This window comes from Sorex araneus, chromosome 2 (assembly GCF_027595985.1).
Source record: "Sorex araneus isolate mSorAra2 chromosome 2, mSorAra2.pri, whole genome shotgun sequence".
Lineage (NCBI taxonomy): Eukaryota > Metazoa > Chordata > Mammalia > Eulipotyphla > Soricidae > Sorex > Sorex araneus.
In genome coordinates, this window is record NC_073303.1 from 363576560 (window position 1) to 363599394 (window position 22835).

Sequence of the window (22835 nt, forward strand, 5' to 3'; positions counted from 1 at the left end):
TATGTATATTGAATCAAAAGAAGTTTTAAGTTAAAAAGTAGTTTTAAGTTGGATTAGGAGATATTAAAATGTTCTAGAAAAACATCATTTCGAGATAAGATCTAAATGGAATTCATAGGCAAAGGCTAAAGAGAGATACTACTCAGAGTCTGTATCCAGGCCCTCTGAACCAAGAGAAGGCTTCAGAAAGCCCAAGGCCTAAAAAAAAAGCCTAAAGAAGCTTAAATGGAAAAACCCCAAGGAAGGCAGCCAAATGATGCACCTTCAGGCTACAAAGGTTATGCTGCGGACTATATGTCATTCTAAAACACTGAAAGATTTTATAATGGCAGAAAAATCCTAAAGTCTGAATATTAAAGACTCTGGTATTTTTTAAAATTTCACTTTGGCTACTTTAGAATGTGAACTCAACAGGAGAAAAGTGGGAAATTGAAAGTAGTTAGAAGAGTACAAGTACACCAAACAAGACATGATACTGCCTTAACCTCGCATATTTAAAATAGAGGAGCAGAGCAGAACTCCACATGGCTAGATAGAAAATAATATAAAAAGGAAGAGGCCAATGTGTTCACATCTTGGTTTAATTACGTAGGTGTACTTAGTTCCTAAAATGTAGAGACCTGTAAGAGACACTGAAGACAGAGGAAAAAATATCAAAGGTAACTGATTCTACAAACTAACAATGAAGCACAAAAGGTACTGAATAATATATATGACACAGGTTATCTTAGAATCAGATGAGAAGAATAAGTAAAAACTTACACATGAAAAACGTTTACATGCATTAAATATTTACTATGTTCTTTATATTGGGCTAACTATATGACAAATATTCCCATTAAAATTTTCCCAACAATCCCATTTCTTCCCATTACTATAAAGAAGTCGGGTCACAGTGCAAACAGCTGGATGTTAACCCACCCAACCTGATTCCAGGCTGAGGAACTATACCACAATGCCACCCGCCAGAAAATTTTAAAAAAAGGTTCAGGTGAAATGACTCAGTAACTAAAAATCACAGAACTATTATGATGGAAAAAAAAAAACAGATGCATAGAATGTCAACCAGATATTTCTTAAAAGACATTCTTAAAAGTTAATGAGAAGTGAATGAAACAATATTGCTCAGTATCACAAGGAAAAAGGACAAAGATGTATTAGAGAGGAATGGAAACTGGGAAAAGACTTCTCATCAATCACATGGAATTAAGACAACAGAACAAAATCATGAGAAAACTGGGAAAACATGTTGACCTGCTATTATGTATTCTACAAAATTATCAACAAAAATCAAAAAGATTTTTTTAATTCTCTCTTTACTTATTTGGGTATTCAGCCACACCCAAAGGCGCTCAAGGCTTACTCCTGGTTCTGGGCTCGAGAGAACACTCCTAGGGGACCAGAGGGATTCTATGGGATGCTGAGATCAAACCTGGCTTGACGACAAGCAAAGCAAAACCCGATCCACTTCTATCACTCCAGCCCCTTTTCTGGCTCTTTTTTTTTTTTATTTTGGGTCACACCCGGCGATGCACAGGGGTTACTCCTGGCTCTTCACTCAGGAATTACTCCTGGCGGTGCTCAGGGGACCATATGGGATGCTGGGATTAGAACCCAGGTCGGCCGCGTGCAAGGCAAACGCCCTACCCGCTGTGCTATCGCTCCAGCCCCTTCTGGCTCTTTTTTTTTTAATTTCATTTTATTATTATTAATATAACATGGCAAAGTTACTGCATCTCAGTCAAGTGTTCAAAACCTTCTCCCACTATACCTAGATCCCTTCTAGTCCTCTGTCTCCCTCCCCACCACCCTAACAGACCCCCCAGTTGGTACATCAGATCTATTGTAAAAGTCCACGGATTTTCTTTCATTGAACAGTGTCCATTCCCTAGCTTTGTTTCTTCACACTAGTAGTGAGATTCAGCATCGGTCCTTTCCCTGATATATTTCACTGAATATGACATCCTCTAACTCCATAACACGGACATTTCAGATAAGAAAAAAATGTAGAGCTGACCTCCAATGTCGATATACCAAAAACTTTTGTATAGGATAGTTCATATTTGGTAAAGGCCAAATATGCAAACAATTCATAAAGATTCAAGGTGCTGAGCAAAGAAAGTAATGAACTAGTTAGTCAAGACACTGTCTATAAAATCACAATAGCTATAAAATAACATAATTGTTATTTTTATTGCAGAAAATACTTCAAAAGTCTACACAGAAAGTATGATAGAGTGATAGAATTGCCTTAAATTGTTTCAAAGAAAAGTTTAGCATTTTAGACTTAGTAATGTACCATGCATAATGAAATCTCAAACACAACCACTCAAAGAAAAAAAAATTCAAAAAAATTGGAAGACTATAATGAAAAACATTTAAAGTCTTAATTTCTGCAAAGAAATTTTTTAAAGGATATGGGTGTATAATGAAGTAATACGAATGTAAATTAAAAATTCAGAAGAGCAGTAACATTTACCATTCTGTACAATGGCATGAGGTAATACAGTAGTTAATACAATATAAGGACCAAACTGAGGAATAAAATAAGTAACTTATTAAATAATATAGTCTCATCAGAGTAAAATTAAAATAAAGATATGGCTGGCATAACTAAAATACAAAATGAATAGGATGAAAATTAAAATTTCTAAATAGGTACACTAAGAAATACTGGAGAAAGTAGGATAACTATACTTTTTTATATAAATAAAATATATACTTTCATATAAATATAGACTTAAAAACAAAAGAAAGAAAAGGATGACCACCATAAGGATGACTGAAGTTAAAGAGACTAAGAGTTTAGTAGTCATTCTAAAGTTCAATGTATGCAATCACACAATTTTCAATATATATTAAAGCAAAACAAAAATGTTAGAAGAAATACACAAAGAAACCATCATCGAGGAGTACTTCAATCCATTCTCTCAATAACAAAAATGTGAGGCAAACAAAAATAGTTAACAATGGCTCAAATTATCTTAGGGTACTATTAGCAAGATTACTTTTCTGGACACACGTAGATCCTTCAACTCCAAATAAGAAAACAGATTCTCCCCAACACAAACTGAAATATGTATAACAAAAGATTTAATAAAAACTAAAAATAAAGCAAGTGTCACATGAACCAACAAAATGCTGTCATATGGAACTTCACTTAGAAAAGTTAAATCATATTAACAGTCAATAATAAAAGAATAAATAACACATTAATCTCTAAAGTTTCCAAGGCATCAATAAATGTAGCTATGACCATAAAAAAAACATACTGGTAATTTTTAAAAAACAAAACACAACAGATATATTTGATATAATTGTAACAGATGTTATGCCAATATTTTTTAGCAAAAATATGGGGTGCACAGGGCTGAAATGATAGTACAGTAGGCAGGGTGTTGCCTTGTATACGGCGGACCCAGGTTTGGTCCCCAGCATCCCATGTGGTTCCCTGAGCACTGCCAGGAGCCATTCCTAAATGCAGAGCCAGGAGTAACCCCTGAGCATGGTCAGGTGTGAATCAAAGAGACAAAAAAAAAAATAAATGGAGTGCAACCATTATGCAAACCTATTTTTTACTTATTGCACAGGTATTACTCACAAATAACTTTCTACTGAAATGTCTACAATTACGTGATGAACGATCATAAAACAATTTTTGGACTACAAAGCCAGGATACAATAATTATGCTGTGAAATACAGTATTAAAATCTAGAGAACGCAGTGATCAGAGTACTTGAGGGCATGTTATGGCCTAAATATCTTACATTAACAGAATAAATGTCAGCTTAATCAGCTAGGGTCAACAGCAAAGATTAGAAGAAGAAAAAATGTTAAAATAGTTCACAAAGTCAAAAATTGACTGTTTTGAAAAGACTAATAAATGAGAAAACTTTCTGGTGGTCTTCAAGAAAACACAAATGGAACTGAAATTTAAAAATGAAACTTAATGTGGGCGCACTGATAATGGGTGTGGTGTGCAGTTATGTGTGTGAGAAACCTTCATTAACAGTATTGTAAGTCACACAACCTCAATCAATAAAAAGAAAACAAAACTTTAAAAATAATAAATAATAAGCTAGTTGCCATGAAACTTGAAGAAAAAAAAGTGAAATTTTATCGCCACCACAGACTAAGAAGCTGATATGAAAATCCCATGTGCCACTTTATGACAATTCAAAACCAAAATTAAATGAAAAAAATACAAATATAGAATTCTACTTTTATATAATTGCAAAGGTAATTTCTAAAAGTAGCTGAATACTTAAACATTCACTATTTTAAACTCATCTCACACAGGTTCAGATACAGAAAAGAGTTTAAGGAATAAATCACTTCAGTAGAATCTTCCAGAGAAGACAAAAAATACTCCCCCTGTAAGGCGACTGCTTTTCATGCAGCCCACTGGGCTTCCATCCCTGACACCTCAAATAGTGCCCAATGTTATACAAGAACAGTCCCTAAGCTCAAAGTCAGGAAACATTCCTGCACACCATTTGAAATGATCCAAGCACCCAATCCCAAACCTCTCCCCCCTCCAAAAAGAAAATCTACTCCCTAGTCATACAAGATCAATATAATCTTTTTGCCAAAATCAGATAGGGCAGTAAAAGAAGAAGTACTATAATCAATCTTTGTTATTACATTCATGCAAAAATACTTAAAATATGTACTATGAAAAGCTACAAAGACAGCAGCGGGTAACATTCTTGCCTTGCATGCAGACAACCCCATTTCTGTCCCAGACACCACATATGGTCTTCAGAGAACCCCCTGGAGTGATCCCTGAGAACAGAGCTAAGAATAAACGCTGAGCACAGCCAGGTGTGGCCGAAAAAACAACAAAAGGCTGTATAAGGAAACAGAGTCAAGGATGTTTGTGAGGCTAATAAAAATTATTCATGACACATATAAATTTTATTCCCAAGATGAAATGAAAGCTTGCATAGGGGAATTTATGAAATGCCACTCAGTATCAACATACTAAAGAAAATTGAAAACCATGATTTAAATATTTGTGGAAAAATCGTTTGTAAAATGCATATGGCTCAATAAAAACCTTAGCAAAACATGTATTCAAAATGAAAATCTCTTAACATCATCAATATCCATAGTGGAAATGAAAAAAAAAAAGACAAGGGTATCCACTGTTGGTGGTTCAATTTAAGAATGTACTAGAGGTCTAATAAGACAAGCAAAGAAAAAAAAAAAAGCAGGCACAGAACTTTGAAAGGACAAACAACAAAGCTGCACTATTTACACAAGATATTACTAATGGAAAAAATCTACAGTAAACAGTATTATAATCAATAGTGAGTTCAGCAACATGGTCAAATATGGAAATCAATACATAAAAGCCGACTGCAATTATAAATACCAGCAACAATTTATTTAATTTCAGTAGAAGTGCCATCAACAACAGTATCAAAAATAAGATATAAAAATATATATCATCAATAATTCAAGGAGAACTTTATCTGTGAAACAGCATTTTGAGATACTAGAAAAGGTCTACAGAAATGAAGAGATATATTATTAGTGATAAATGAGTATAAAACATTAATTTTCCCCAAAAGTGATTGTGTGGTTCCATGAAAGTTCTATAAAACCATTAAAAAGCTTATGAAAGACTTTGACAAGTTGTTTTCAAAGTTTCCATGGAAGAATGTAAGGGTCCCTCCAAAAAGTCAAAGTAAAATGTGTTTATCTAAGACAGATGAAAGAAGACATACGCTCTACCTACAAGATACCAAAATGTAGTTTAAAAAAAGCAAAGAAAAGGAAAGAAAAACCTAATATAATACTGCAGCAAGGACATATAGGAGAATAGATGAAAATGAAAGTCCATAATGAAAAACTTTTCTAAATGTAGAAATTTATACTATAGAAGTAGCATGATTCTAGAACAAATATATATCCAGACGTTGATGAAAACATAGATCAGACCCCTCCTAATTCTGAATCTAAAAAAAATCCAATCATACTGAAAATATAAATGTGGAAGTCAAAACTATGAGACATTATCCTGAAGAAAAACATGAGAATATTTTCATGATTATATAATAGAGGACTTCCAAGTATAACAGAAAATGGAGAAAGAATAAACTAAGCTACCTGTGGCGTATTTGATATGCCAAAAACAGTAACAACAAGTCTCACAATGGAGACCTTACTGGTGCCCGCTCAAGCAAATCAATGAGCAACAGGATGACAGTGATACAGTGATTATAACTACATACATTAAGTTAAGGTCTTTTGTTATCAAAATATCATAAAGAACATTAAGTCAGGTCATGAAATAAGGATGAAATTTGTAGCATACATAACAGAGAAATTATTATTCAAAAACATATCAAGAACATTTACAAACCACTAAAAAGCAAAGTTGTGAAGGAGAGAAATTATACAGAACAACAAAAATGAAAGGATAAATAAATACATATAAAGATGCTTAGGCTCATATAAATGCAAATGAATACCTCAGTCTGAGAAACATCTTACCTCTTATATCCACTCAATTGAAATGAACTGAGAAATTTATTATAAAAGATGGGTAACTATATACATAAATATATACATACATATCAGCAATAACCTTTTATACTGAGTCAGAATATAAATTGTTTTTTAAGAAACTTAGAAAACAACCTGGCACTACCTGCAATGCAGCAATTTTACTAATACAAATATATGTATAAATATTAAAGGAGATAATCAATAGTGCATCAAGAGGAGATGGGATGGAGCTCAGAGGCAGAGCATCTGCCTTGCATCTGTGAGCCTGCATTTGAGATGAGGCACCAGCAGGTGAAGGAGGCAGGCGAAATAGTACAGTGGGCAGGGCATTGCCTTGCACCTTAGCTAAGCCTGAGTCCACATAGTCCAGCCCTTCAACCCACCAGGAATGATCCCTGTGCTCAGAGCCAAAAGAACACCCTGAGAACTGCCAGGTGTGGCCCAAGAAAACAAAATCCAAAACTGAAAAGAAACGACTAGAAAAGAGTATAGCTCGGCTCCAAATCGGGATCAATTCAAAGATTCATCAACTAAAGAATAAACGTATCAACAGAGCCCTATTCACCTGCTAGAAATGAACTGATGTCAAGCACAAACATAAGTCTTTCCAACAGTATCGGGTGAAAAAAGGATGAGGAGGATAGGGCTGGAGCCATAGTACAGCAGGTAGGGTGTTCGCCTTGCACGTGGCTGACCCAGGTTCGATTCTCAGCATCCCATATGGTCCCCTGAGCACGCCAGGAGTAATTCCTGAGTGGAGAGCCAAGAGTAACCCCTGTGCATTGCTGGCTGTGACCCAAAAAGCCAAAAAAAAAAAAAAAAGGATGAGTAGGAGACAGTAAATCTGATACAACGGGGGCTAGATCATCAAGGGGTTATGGTTGCCTTGCATGCAGCCAACCCAGTTCAAGCCCTGGTATCACATGGTCCCCTGAGCACAGCCAGGTGCAGTCCTGAAGGTCCCCTGGTAGCAGTGAAGGTCTCCTGTCCCCCAGGACATCACCAGCACTGCAGGGTCCAATCAGCAGCAGAACCTTAGGCCCTCGCGTTCTAAGGTCCAGCTGTGGTCCTGCAGAGAACTGGCAGGAGGGATCTCCTGAGCCTCCTACGCCTCCACTTGGGAGCCCCACTTAAGAGACCCAACCCTAACCCCAAAACAATGATCCCCAAAAATGCCTTTTAAATTTAAAAAAATATTATTAACCTCCGTCCGAGAACAGGGATTGGGTGATGAGGGGAAGAAACCCACAGAGAAAGGTTCTAGTTCTGTGTTGAGTTCTTCATTTCAACATTTAGTTTATTTAATATTGACAGGCACTTTCATGCAGGTATCAAACACTGCATGACTGTAACATTTGGTTAGGGTTAGACTTTAAAAGCCTATGCGATAAGAAAAGAAAATATTACTATAGACAGTAATTAAGAAAGTCTTATAATGAAAGAAGCCAAATAAAAGGGCTGTGGACAGAGGGGGAAGGGAGTAAAACAAAGTTTTTTATCTGGTTGCTTACATGTTTTGTTATGGAGGGGTGAGGAGAGGGGACTGGGTGACACTCAACTGTGCTCAGGGCTGACTCCTGGTTCTGTGCTCAGGGATCACTCACTCCTGCTGGTGTTCGGGGGACTGTACACGGTGCTGGATATTGAACCAGGCTCTACCAGGTTTCTCCCCAGTTCTATCTCTCTGGTCCAGGGCTCACTCCTGGCGGTCCTCTGGAACCACTCCTGATGGTGCCAGATTTGGGAGGGGGAAAGCACAGGAGGGAGGGGGCAAGGCAAGTGCCTTAACCCCAGTATAATCTCCCAGCTCACAAAGCGTTTCCATTTTTAATTATAAAATATATCGCACAGCGGTAGGGCATTCACCTTTTACGCGGCCGACCCGTGTTCGATTCCTCCGCCCCTCTCGGAGAGCCCAGCAAGCTACCAAGAGTATCTTGCCCGCACGGCTGAGCCTGGCAAGCTACCCGTGGCGTATTTGATATGCCAAAAACAGTAACAGTAAGTCTCACAATGTGAGACGTTACTGGTGCCCACTCAAACAAATTGATGAGCAACGGGATGACAGTGACAGTGATCAAGCATAAGGCTGTCAACCATAACAGTCTACTATTATCTCTGAACACACACACACACACACACACACACACACACACACACACACACAGCACTTGTGTGCCATCCCCAAAGAGATTACTGTATTTCATTTTACTTTTAGAAGCAGGCCACCTAGGTGCTGAAGGAGTTCCCTAGGAAGGAGGCGCATGTGAACATTCCCACACTAATTCACCAACAGCACAGCACACGCTTCCGGGAGTTCTCTGCTTGTTAAGGTCAGTTCCATGCCTCTCCTCTGTCAGTTCCTACTGGAAAGCACAGAGTACTGAGCATGGAACCGAATATTAGTAATTCGCACAGCTCTCATGGTCTATCCATGCCCACAGCACTAGCCCAGCGCCTTAAATATCTGGCAGAGACAGGAAGTAAGCAGAAGCATGGATTTTGCCCTTCAACTTGAACAGTCAATGTGTTAGAAAAAAAAAGGAGGCTACTTTTCCTAACTAAAATAAACTAACATACTGATATGCGAGGTGTGTCTCCCAATAGAAAACAGGAGATTAGTGAGAAAATATTAGGAGGTGGGGTGCTGAGAAGACAGAGTGATGATCAGAATCAAAGACAGTCATGATGGGGCCGAAGAGATGGTACAGTGGTTAAGGCAATTGCCTTGCAGGCTGTTAACAGGGCTCGGTTCCCAGCACCAGTAGGGCCGCCCAAGCACAACCAGGTGTGATCTCTGAGCACCACTGGGCAAAAATAAAAAAAAAAAAAAATAGAAAGAAAAAAGAAAAAAGAAGAAAAGATAAGTCATAAGAAACAGGGAGAGGGACTACTACCTGAATTTTAAAAAGCAATGAACATCAATTTGTTACTAAGAGCAGTAGAAAGATAATCCCCACCGCCATGGGTCCCTTCAGACAAATCACAACCAAATCATAGTGCTTCACACTCAGACATAACATACACCTCAAACTACCACCACCTCTAAACTGCACCCACAGAGATGCTCGAAGCAGCACGCGGCTATGCTCAGACCTGACCACAGAGAAGCAATGACCCCAATTCCAGAGGTCTAACTAAACATCACAATTCTTTTCTTTTTTCTTTTTGCTTTTTGCGTCATATCCGGAGATGCTCAGGGGTTACCCCTGGCTCTGTACTTCTGGAATTATTCCTGGTGGTGTTCGGGGACCACATGGGATGCCGGGGATCAAACCCAGGTGAACCACATGCAAAGCAAATACCCTACCTGCTGCACCTAAACATCACAATTCTTACTGGCAATAAGAAGGAAGCTTAAATAGTGCCTAAAAACTGAGGACCTTGAATAATAAAGAATCCCTGGGTCTCCTGCCCTTACCTTTATACTTCTTACAACACAACTGTAAAATCAATCCACTACTTTTTTCTCAGACAAAGATAGATGGATGGATGGATGGATGGATGGATGGATGGATGGATGGATGGATGGATGGATAAATCCCTTCTAACTTTTATTGTGCCTGGTCGCCAAAATAAGAGCGGGAACCGCATGGTAACTGAATTGCAGTTTTTGTTCAGAGGTATAAAGTGAGTAGATTTTTTTTTTTTTTTTTTTGCTTTTTGGGTCACACCTGGCGATGAACAGGGGTTACTCCTGGCTCATGCACTCAGGAATTACCCCTGATGGTGCATATGGGATGCTGGGATTCAAACTCCGGCTGGCCGAATACAAGGCAAACACCCTCCCCGCTGTGCTATCGCTCCAGCCCCTAAACTGAGTAGATTTGGAAGTATTCAATTTTTAATAAGACTCCTTATGAGTGCTCCCCAATGTGCTAACGCTAGAGACTGCAAAGAAGAGCTGCAGCCTGGTCAACTCCGAGGTCCCCACTGGAGGAGGAAGAGCAATGATCCCACACCTGGGATCCTACAGCGCCATCCCAGCGGGGGTGGGGCACCACACTGACCCCACTTGAAGTCTATTTTGCGTACTGCTGCCAGACTGTTCTCAGGCACAAATCTGCGCGGCAGCAAACTGCCGAGGCAGTTTGGCGTGGATGTCCCGGGCTCTCCTCCCCAGTCTCCACGTTCTAGCCCTCTCTCCAACAACCACGCCTGGCCTGCTCCTCTCCTCGGAAGCGACACTCAGCCCACCTCTGCCCTTCACCCATCAAAAGTCACTTCCAGTCTCTCAGTGACAGTGTGCGAAGCCTCCAGACTACTCGGTTTGACCAAAATAATGCCCCACAATTAATCCAACTATTGGACTTGACATTTCTTTAATTTTCTGTTAACATCTGTCTCCCATACTAAGTCAATATGGTAAGACTTGTTTCTTTTTAATCCCTAGCACCCAGCATGGACTGGAGCGACAGCACAGCAGGTAGGACATTTGCCTTGCATGCAGTTAATCTGGGTTCAATCCCTCCGTCCCTCTTGGAGAGCACAGCAAGCTACCAAGAGTATCCCGCCCGCACAGCAGAGCCTGGCAAGCTACCCATTCGATATGCCAAAACCAGTAACAACAAGTCTCACAATGGAGACATTACTGTGCCCACTCGAGCAAATCGATGAACAATGGGGACGACAGTGCTACAGTGCTACAGCACCCAGCATAATGTCCGATTATGTAGTAGATGCTCAATAAATATTAAAGGTAAATGAATAATCTTAATGCAATATAAATTTTCAAATAAATAAGAAAAATTTAACTGTGGGTATAAAAAATTAAGCACTGTATCTATCCAGTTACCTTGAGGTAAATAAGCACTATGAATCTAAAACTTTAATTTCTGCTCAAAAAAGGAGAAAAGGAACACAACTACCATTGGCCCTCAAGACTGTGGTGCTAAATTTGAGAGTAGCATTATAAGGGTACTCTTCAAGGTCCAATTTCCATAGCATTTCAATACATTCTATTTTCCTTATACTCAGAAGTTTTTATTTTAGAGATTCTGGGATTTCCAAGTTTCAGCTGCAAATGTGAAATTTTCTCTTTGAGAAGTAGATTTTTAAGAAGTCTACTTCGATATTTGAACATCACTTATTTTTAAAGTACTATCCAAGGGGACTGAAAAGTAGTACCACAAGTGAGGTGCTTGCCTTACATGCAATTGATCTGGGTTCGATTCTGACCCCACCAGGAGTGATCCATGAGCTCAGAGCACACCCTGAGCAACACCAAGTGTGGTCCAGAAACCAATAAATTGTTCTACTGAATTATTGCAGAACTCTTATCCCATGACAGTAATATTACACTCTAATTGCAATGTTAGAGTTAGAAATTTGTCTACTTTACATCATCATATCCAGCACTGTAACTTGGATCTTGGCTCTCAAAAAATAGCTACTGGGGCTGGAGCGATAGCACAGCGGGTAGGGCGTTTGCCTTGCACACGGTCGACCCGGGTTTGATTCCCAGCATCCCATATGGTCCCCTGAGCACTGCCAGGCGTAATTCCTGAGTGCAGAGCCAAAAGTAACCCCTGTGCATCGCCAGGTGTGACCCAAAAAGCAAAAAAAAAGACAAAACAAAGCCAAAAACCAGCTACTAAATAAATGAATGAGTAAATTCAATTGAACATCTCTTAATAATTGCATTCCTTAGACAAATCCTTAGACTGACCCAGAGTTGGGATTGGAACTCTAAGGCCTCGCTACAAGAGGCCCCAAGTTCAACCCCTGGCCCTGTGCGGCCCCCCAAAAGCAGGATTCCCAGAGGGGTTGCACTGCCAGGCCTAAGCACTGTGCTGTCTGAGCTGTACATCCAAGAACGGCCTGCAGTGGCCTCCAGAAGCCCTGGACATTGCTGGGGAAGGCCCCTCTCTTCCCAGGAGCAATCTCTCCACACGCTCGTTTCTTGGCGAGCCTATAGAAGCAACACCACAGTTCTAAACGCTTCCTTCTCTTTGCATCAGCCCTTCACGTCCCTAACCCTTCATCTTCTTCCCCATCACTGCAGCAGGTAGAGCATTTGCCTTGCACGTGGCCAACCAGGCTTCAATTCCTTCCTCCCTCTCGGAGAGCCTGGCAAGCTACGAGAGTATCCCGCCCGCACGGCAGAGCCTAGCAAGCTCCCCGTGGCACATTGGATATGCCAAAAACAGTAACAACAAATCTCACAATGGAGACGTTACTGGTGCCTGCTCGAGCAATTCGATGAGCAACAGGATGAGAGTGATACAGTGACAGAATAATTACCTTGCTATTTATCCCTTTCACTTTTCTAATGCTCTCAGTGTTCTTTAAATAACCAAGGCTTAAACAATTAAAGAATTTTTAAATAAAATGAATTAGCTAAAATAATTATAGAATACTTCTCACTTTATTTAAGTCGACCTTACTAAGGATTCAAGTGTAGAAAATTCCTGCAAAAATGGAACCCTAAAATGTACTACCCAGGTCAAAGAGAAACAGTTTTACGTGGCCTAAAATAGCAAACTGAAGGATACTAAGAGTTAATACACTCAGAGGTAAGAATAAAATTAACATTGTGTTTTAAATTAACCTATCAAGTATGAGTGCCACAAGAGAACCGAAAAGCACTCAATGGTTTGGAAGTCTAATAAAGAGCGATTTTACACTCAAGAAGCGCACAACAATGATTGGTTATTTAAATAAGAACCAAAATTGATATTGCTTGCTTTCTTTTAAAACCTCATAAAATTGCATCATAAATGAAATTTCCTATATATTCTTGAACTAGTATTACCACCTGAGGAACCGAATTCTTTTCGTCTAAGTTTAAGGTTGCAGTGCTGGGGCTAGAGGGTTGGTACATGGTCAAGGTGCTTGCCTTGTAAGCATATGACCCGGTGTTAATCCCAGGAACCACATATGGTCTGGTCTCTGGTGCCTCACCAGGAGTGATCCCTAAGCAAAGGACTAGGAGTAAACCCTGAATACAGCTAAGGCCAAAAAAAAAAATCCATAAAAAAAATTTTAAAAATTTATAAAGCTGCAGTGCTGTAAAATATTTCTTAAATGAAGTCCTTATTTTTAAAAAGTGAAGAAAAGGTTTTGCATACATAATAGATCATAATGGGAATTTTAAAAATAGGTCTGTAGTATTTTCTCTGTTATAAAAATGTTGCTTATTCTCTTTAACAAACACATCACTCATGAAAAAGTTCCCCCTGTGCCTATTTCAACCACCACTTAAATTTTTAGCTACACTGTGGAAAGTGTGTACACTGTGCTATATTGCAATATGTGGAGAACACAGAGAAAAGAACACTTAAATTTCAATCTCATTAATACTTCAGGCAAAGCTGGCATTTATATATTTTTCCTGCTTGTGATACAATCACAATAAATTCCATTCAAATGTATATAGTAGGCTATTTCACAATGTTTTTATAAACATTAAGTTTTAGTTAAGATCTCTTTGAGTTGTTTTATTTTTAATCTATAAATATGTTATGTGTCAGTAACAGATTTCAAATAAATTTTTCAGTTTAAAGATCCAGGATATGAGGCTCTATTGCTATGTCAATCAATAAGAAATAACTATTCAACAGCAAACATTACAAAGCAGTACAGATTTCCAGAATTTGGTCAAATAATTTTCCCTAAAGTAGTATTTTGGTTCATGGAAATTACCACTGCCAAATCATCTAATAGAAAAATTTGGGGAACACACTCTAATTTTCATCCCAACATTTTATCCTAAGCATATACTTTTGGAAATAGCTGGCTTATAATCTGTAATATCCCCCAAGGAAACACCAAAATCAGTTCAGAAAAATACATGGCATGCAACATAGGGATGCTTCCCTGGGAATTACTGCAGACACCTAGATGACGTTGATTCAATGCAGGGCAGAGAAGTCTTTCTTTCCAGGTACTCTCTGGAATGCACCCTTTGCCAGAATGTTCCTGTGACTCTCCATGGTGATCCTGACAGATAATAGGCAGTCCCAACCTCCCAAGTCAAAAGTCTACTCCTCCATCAAGAAGCAGAGTTATTTTGCTCATAAAGCCTTCACTGAGAGTTTCACTAGAAAGATATAGGTTTTTATTTATTTAAAATTCCACAATACCAGACTCTTTCTCTGGCACCCTGAATATTATGTATTAGTCCTCAATCTTCCCTCTCAGAATACATGCCTTCGAAGGAAAGGAGCTTCCTCCTCAAGAGCCGTCTACAACCTCAAACTGCTAACACAGAAGGTTGAATATAATGCGTACTAAATACAAATATATTAGGACTATCAATGAAAATTATGACAGGTTGGGGCTAGAGGGGGAGTACAGGAGCAAACTATTGTCTTTCAAGCACTCAACCCCGGTTCAATCCCCAGCACCACCTCAGAGCAACACCAGGAGTGATCCCTGAGCACAGAGCCCGGAGTAAGTCATGAACACAAGTCAGCATGCCTCATAAACAACAGCATTAATGATGATGATGATGGTGGTGATGGTGATGATGATGATGATGACAGATAAGGGTTGGGAGATAGCTCAAAGAACTGGACCAATAATCTGCATGCAGAAGCCATGGGTTAGGTCCAAAAGTTCTACAAGGAATGGCTTTCAGCGCTGCAGGGTATAACCAAAAATAATTATTACAAGTAGACAAAATACTAGCTAGGTCAATTCATCTCTGCCAACACAGAAAACCTAGAGGGCAAAAGTGAATCATTTTCTACAAGGCTTCAGATACAAGCAAATAAGCTTTCCTTACCACTCATTCTCAATTTTTTTTCATTTTAAGTGGAACTAAACATTGTTTCAGACAAATAGCACCACTTTGCATGTTTCCTATGTCATACTCTTTAATACTTTGTACATAACACGTACAAAATAATATCTAAAACTGGGGTGTGCAGAGCTATCCTATCAATGCCCTCCTAATAAAAGCTAGCTCTCTGAAAAGGTTAACAGTTCTCTAAAATACCTTGTATTTAAGGTTTGGCTTGGGAAATCTGAGATTAAAACCCTTCCATTTGGATGCCTTGCAATTGAGCTAAGTACTCCAAGAGGCAATGTTTAAATTAATGAAAGATTAAAGCGAGGAAGAACATTCTAAAAGCTACTCGGTAATAGGGTTTTCTTACCACCTTCTCTGTTTTATTCGGAAAATAGTCTTTTCCCAGGGGGCTGAAAGTTTATATGCCAACCATCAGTCTAGTTTAACTAGTCAAAGTTTAAAATGTCAGAGAAAAAAGTTTGTAATGGAAATGCTGACATGTCATGAAGTGAAAAGGCTCAAGCAGGTGCTCCCGTAACCCAGGGTCATAATTCAATCAAGCTGTATTTTGACGTCATCTGTTACAGAAAAAAGCCAAATGGTTTATGAACAGCACCAGAACCCCCAAGATTAAATTACGGCCTTGATATTTAATCATGGGTCTTACTTTGTTATTTTTAATAACACAATACATTTTAACAGTTATTCGTCAACTGCCTTGGCCAAATTAGAGCACATGATGACAAGTGAGCCACCTTATGATGTCCATTTCTCACAATCTGGATTATTTTTTCAAAATGGTAGATTATACAAGTTTTTCCGTTCTAAGAAATATACAGTTGGTACCAACGGATTGAATCCAAGCCTTAATTAAAAGCAGCATGGGGCCCCTGGCCAGCAGGTCAGGACATCTGTATTTGTGCCCTGTATAGCCAGAAACCAACTGTATGATTTGGGCAAAAGGCACTTAACCCTCAAAAAAAAAAGGGGGGGAGGGTTCTTTACCTATAAATTACAGAGTATCTCTAAAGTTTCCAGTTAATCTAAATTTATTTGAAAAAATTATTTACTTGAAAAACAATATTGGTCTATATTTGAGGGATTTCCTGAGGGTCTAAGTATAAAATTTGTATAGCTAAAAAACTGATAAGTTCTTAACTTAATTAAAATCATTCTGGTCACAGAGGCATGAATACACGAGAATCCTAATGCTAAAAATTTTAGAAGCAATGCACTACCAGCTTCAGCAAACGGAACAGGTTCTCTAAAAAGTAATGTACAAATACTGCTGAACATGTGAAGGGTTGTTTGCAAAACAAATCAATACAGGCACATCCAACAATGGAATGCAGTTAATAAACCACATATCGTAATTACCACCAATGGCAGTCTAGAAAGTCATTCATTAAATGTTAATTGTCACACAAAAGTACAAAAGCAACCATTTGAACAATCATGTGGCTGCACCTTTAAATAAAATACTTTCTTACAGTGGTGAAATTCATCCATATAAACTGATTTTAAACACACCTGGGTATTTGATATGCTGATTAACTGGGCCTTTATTTATTTTTGAAATCAAAGCAAATATGACAACCTTTTCAACACTTTTGCTATTCCTGTGAGCTTGATATAATAAATAGATATTACTTATAACAAAGTGTTAACCAATCTTCTCCAAAAATTAAATTACAACTTCTCTACATCTCTCTCATAAGCATTGAAATACATGGTACAAAAGTATCCACCTAAAATCCATGTTATATAGCTTACTGTTGCTAAGGCCAAAGAGCTCACAGATTTTAAAAAAATGGATAATATAAAGAGACTATCCCTTTTTTTAAGGAAAAGTTAATTTTTGAAATCTGACTCAGAATAAAAACTCAACAACCAAAAATAACCTTTCAAGGAAACCCTGTGAAAAGGGTTTGACTTTCTCATATATTTACACTATCTAATTCACTTGGAAGATACCTAGATAAAAAATTGCTCAAAAAAAAATAACAGGAGGGCAGGGACACAGATTATTTTTCCTTTGTTTCTTCCTAGCTTCATTTTGATGCTAGTGTCTGCACAAGCTCTGTTTTGCTCATCACACAGATATAAATTCTAAAGGTTTGTCCAAGAACATTTTGGTTGAAGACTTGTAAGCTAAAGAACATTTCAAAACACACCATGTTCCTTATTAGGCAACTTAAGATCTGTTATCTTGGCTTATGGGAACAGATCTAAATAGCATCATAATACTAAACATTGAAAATAACAGGCCTGGGGCCACCAGGACTCAACTCTATCTATGCCTTGGACAAAGCTGCAAACTTCCAATATAAAATGTAGTTTACCATTAGGAGTAAATGTTTGATCTACAGAGCTTACAAAATTGCTTTGTTTATCATAGCAGATGAAAGCAAAAAGGAATAATTTTAGGCTCAAAACAAAACTGTTTATATGACAGTCTTTACTGCTCCATGATTCTAAGCATTTAAGACAGATTCCAGCAATTAACAGCATAAACTTTCATTACATAGTTCGATTATATATGTTTATGTGACTTCGCTGTTCATCTGTTATTTAAGTGATTTCTTCATTACAATAGTATGGTAAAGATAATTTGCTGATGCTGTCAAAAATGTTAAGCATTTCAGTCTCAACAGATCTTGGATCTTCCATGCTTGTTTAATGCATTTTATTTACTTAAGTTGCTGTCAAATAGAGTACTGCTTCTTCCTTCTGAATTTAGAAAATGTAACATTTTAAGCACATGTCTGGTAATAGACATAGCTAAACTTCAGAACTTCTGATTTTGGTTTTACAGACAGAATTTAGGAGTATTGTTCTTGCATATCAAGTTTCACACATCTAACAATAAACTATAGAACTTTTTTTTACAGTTATTACTTTTATATAAACAGAATAGGTTTGGTTATCTCAACTTTGGGGTTCATTGATTAAGTATTTGAAAATAAAACATTTTCACTGGTACCCATGTAGATGCAAATTTATAACAAAAAAGCACAACACTGTAAATATCTATATTTTTCTAGTAAAATTCAAGGTAATAATAGCAGCATGAGAGAGACATACTAAGTTACATTAAATTGAAGCAAAAATTAAAAGACTGGATGTCTGGGTTAAGGCAGAAAAGATAATTAGCATAGTTTACATCATTATCTTTAATATGCTCATCTACTTGAAAAATTAGAAATAATATTGTGTGGCAAAACGGTAACACATTTATCTATATAATTTTGGAAAAGTAAGCTCCAACTGGGTATACACGTCAAGGGCACTGAACAAGAGAGACCTGGATTTAAGATTTAATTTATTACTCAACACCTTGAGAGCAAGTTGTTTAACAACTCTGAATCTTAGTTTCCTCATCCACAAACTGAGCATGGTAATCTATGCATCTCATTGGGCTTTTGTGAGGATTAGAAGCACATAAGCAAGGGCAAGAGAGATGATAACTCATCCCTCTGCAGACAGGAAGCCTGAGTTCATTCTCTAGAGCAATGGTGGAAGAGAGCCCCTTCAAGAACAGAGCCAGGACCCTCACCCAAAAACACCACCAGGTGTAACCCAAAAACAAACTGACAAAACCATGTATGTCTTACATACATCATATGTGTGTGTGTGCGTAGCACATCACTTTGCATATTAAGAAGTATTTTCTCAGTTATTCCTCACTCATTTATCTACCCAGTATCTTAACATCTCATACAGCCACGGGGAGAACATTATCAATATCCAAAATTTGGTTCCAAACATTTAAAAGCATGCAAAGGATACATGCATGTGGAGAAGCATTTGTCTGCACAAATATCATTGGCACATAAACCCTGATCCCCTACTATGCAATACAAATTACACAAAAATATACTAGTGAAACCAATGTTATTCCAAAGGAGATTTGCAGGGCCATAGGGAATTAGCAAATCAAAACTAGGATTTTAAAATAACAAATAAAGGCATACTTTAGAACCACCTTCATCTGGGCCTCAGTTATCCTCACTGCACAATGAAGGCACTGAGATGTGTGTTTCTGAGGGATCTCTCTATCCTTCAAATCCAATGCTTCTAATAGATTTAATGAAACTTATTTTTGAAACTATTAAATTACTCTGCTCTTTGCAAAAGCCACACAATCACCAACCATTGTGAATTGTGCTATAATATAAAGGCTGATTTACGACCACACAAACACACACTTAAACTCTACTCAACAAATACCTTTAATGGGAGAACAATTTTTTTCACCTATCTAAGTATGAACCCAAACTGGTCCAGATGGAAATTCAAGATGCTGACCATTTGAATTTTCTGTTACAAAAAAAAAACAGAGATTTTTTTCCCCACTGAATTTAGTAAATTGAGCTGTCCTTTAGTGTCAGATGAATGCAAGTTAATAACTTGTATCAATGTAAAGAAATGTCTTCCTTCTTCCAAAAATGACCCACATGTATGTAGTATGTTTTACTGGTAATCTTAATTGTTCAACATCAGCTTCTTGGTACACTTCAAATAATGCTGAACACCTAACTAAAACTACATGGCTATAGTAGAGAAAAGCTCAACTTCTAAATGAAAGGCAGGAAGATGTAGTATCTATAACAGAATGACAGTAAATACATGTAACAGATGTGACCAAGGCTGTTTTAGAGGATAGCTAATTTTAGTGGTCCGACTTTTAAAACTACTTTTTATATGCCAAATCGAGTATGTTTATCTTTTGCTCCACAAAGACTCAAAGTTAACCAAATAAACTATCTTTTATATTAGATTAAGGCCCTTTTCATCAACAAATTAAAGGCTTGAGGTGCATTTTTTTTTCTTCTGGTTACTTTGCCATCCTACTTTAATGAGAATAATTTTTCAATCATTCAGGCATGTGGATGTGTTTAGTTTGTTTTAAGATCAATGATATAACGGATATTAAATCCCTTTGTATAAGTGGCCATATAGGTTACACTATTTCTTAAAAATAATTCCAGAGCCACCAATTCTCTCTGGTAAGGTCATCTAAGCTCTGAACCATCATGGCTGAATTGTTTTAGTACTCTCTGCTGAACACCTGCAAACATCAAACAAAAACTGCTGGTCCTTTCCTGGGTTGACAAAAGCCTTTCATGTGAAAAATGCTCCCTGGGAATGTCAGGCTGTAGCTCAGGTTACATTCCATTCTCCCTAGCAGCCTCACCATTTCTTAAGGTGGTAGGAAACACCATGTTTGTGGAATCAAAGATTAAAGAGAATATGGCCACACTTTATTTTCATTCTCACATTGCAAATCACGATGAAGCATCCTCTATTAATGGAATCAAACCCTACTGGGAATTTAGGCATGAAATATTTCTATACCTACTTTGAAAAAATACAGCTGGCTTATTCAAAAATGTACAATTTACTTATAGTTGAAGTTTTTTTTTTCTTTCTTCCTGGTCCAAGTTTCAAAGCTATCCATGAAAGTGACATCTAAGCCCACTCAGGACAATGGCTATCAACATGAAGTCATTTACAGCATTATTTTCTTCTCCGAAGTTTTCTTATTCATCCTTCCAGTTAAAGGGCAAACTACCGTTATCCTGATTTTCATTTTTTTTTATTCTTTAAAGTGAATTTCTCTTTGTTTATGAGTAAAACCATCATCTATTTTCTCCTATGATTATCCTGTGTTCACATAAGTTTTAGATAGAGAAAAACCAGAGACACCAACCTGTACCCTATGGAGTCACCATTATGCTGCACTGAATGAATATTCTGCAGATCAACTGAGCAGTTAGAATAAAATCTCCACTACACTGTTTACCCTTAGAAGGAAACATTTAGGCCTGAAAACTACACCTCTACTTTTCAATGTAAAGTTCAGCAACCAAAAAGCAATCACAGCATGCTCCTTAGAAATCAGTGTGTGTGAGGAAGACCATCTCTGTTGAGGCTGTTGTGTGCATGCACACACGTATGCATTGTCTTAGAAACTGTAGTAAGTCTGAACACAGGATCACTTACCAAAATGCCTTAATATACATTCATACTTATCCAGGCAGTAGTCTCTGCAAACACTTAAACATCATAAGAAGGGCTTTATTTAAATGTGAACACACAGAAAACAGACCAGATGCATAGTTTTCTTTTTAAATGTAACACAATTTCATGCTTCTAAATCACCCTTCTTTATGAAACCATACCTAACCTGATACACTTAAGTCACTCTCTAAGTTGTCCCTTTTTACAAAGTACAAAACAGGATTTAGCACTGACTTTGCAGTCTCTGCCTTTCCAACAAAATCTACTTTTAAATTTAACTAAATATACTAGATTTTAAAGTAAAAACATGCAGAAATTTACTATTAGAGATAAAATTACTAATTTGGTAGTATGTAACATAAAAAATTAATTCAACTACAAGAGACACTTCTATTCATCTGAACTATAAAGAATACAATACAGAAAATGGGAAGATACAACACTAATCCAACAAAAAAATATGAAGGATCTAAACAGAAGCTATAACAAGGGCTTATTAAACACAAATCTATGGTCAACAGTACTTTTAGTCAAAGTGGAACTCCAAATATAAAAGAGGAAATATAACTCTGGGAGGCATCCCATACTTTAAAAATCAAGTTATAGAAACAAAAATTCCCTAGATTTATGGAGGCCATAAAAAGAAGTAAGCAATTTAGAAATGAACAACTTTAGAAAGTCATTAATTTTATTTGAAAAAAACATACCAATTATACAAAGCAGATGAACAGATTTTTCATTCCTATACCACTAAATGAAAATTAAAAGATGTGAAATTATGTTCAATATTTAACAGACAATTCCACTGGCATCTCACAGCTAAGAGATGCCAACATTTACCAGTCTGACTTAAGAATAGTACTCTGTCTAATGCACTGTTATATACCATTGCCAAAACTCCTAAGATACTGCAGCTGTTTAACAAGCAAACATGGATTTAAGTCTTGGATTTAAAGAATATCAGGCAATAATCATATATACTCTCTATCTGATTTGAAATGCACTGGACAAATAACACATCTTAAATGAATATTATATTTCCAATTTCCACTTTTAATAAAAGCCCTTCAGAGAATCCCTTAAAACTCCCCTTACATGCTAAACAACCATTGCGAACAGAATCCTTTGTGAATAGTGCTCTTTTTAAAGCATCACCCAAACATTTTTCATTTAGGAAATGTAAAAGTCCTTCCAAATGTACAACTTAAAATAAAACAAAAATTCACTGCACAAGTAAATGATTAAAGAAAAGAGAGAACTAAAGCATCAGAAAGGATATTTTAAATACAAATGAATTCATCATACTAGGCTCTGAGATTAGCAAGTAGCTATCTATTTACAGCTATGGTTTACTACGCAGCATTCATCTGCAAAATTAAGTGCTCATTTCTTTAACAGGGTTAATTATACATAGTGCCTAATAATTAATATTATTTACAAGAGATTTTCTCTTTTTATGAAAGTTCTATTTTTCTCTTTTATTTTCAAACAGGGAACATTAATTTATTCCCCCATGTTAACACTGGCCTTATCTTGACATATTTGATTACAAATGTATTA

The 22835-nt window shown here is 37.2% G+C and overlaps 1 protein-coding gene across 9 annotated transcripts in view; it reads right to left on the reverse strand.

The window, feature by feature from the left end:
• TCF4 (transcription factor 4) overlaps positions 1-22835 on the reverse strand; it is a 378340-nt gene that overhangs the window by 350507 nt on the left and 4998 nt on the right. The gene's annotated exons all lie outside the window — the stretch shown is intronic.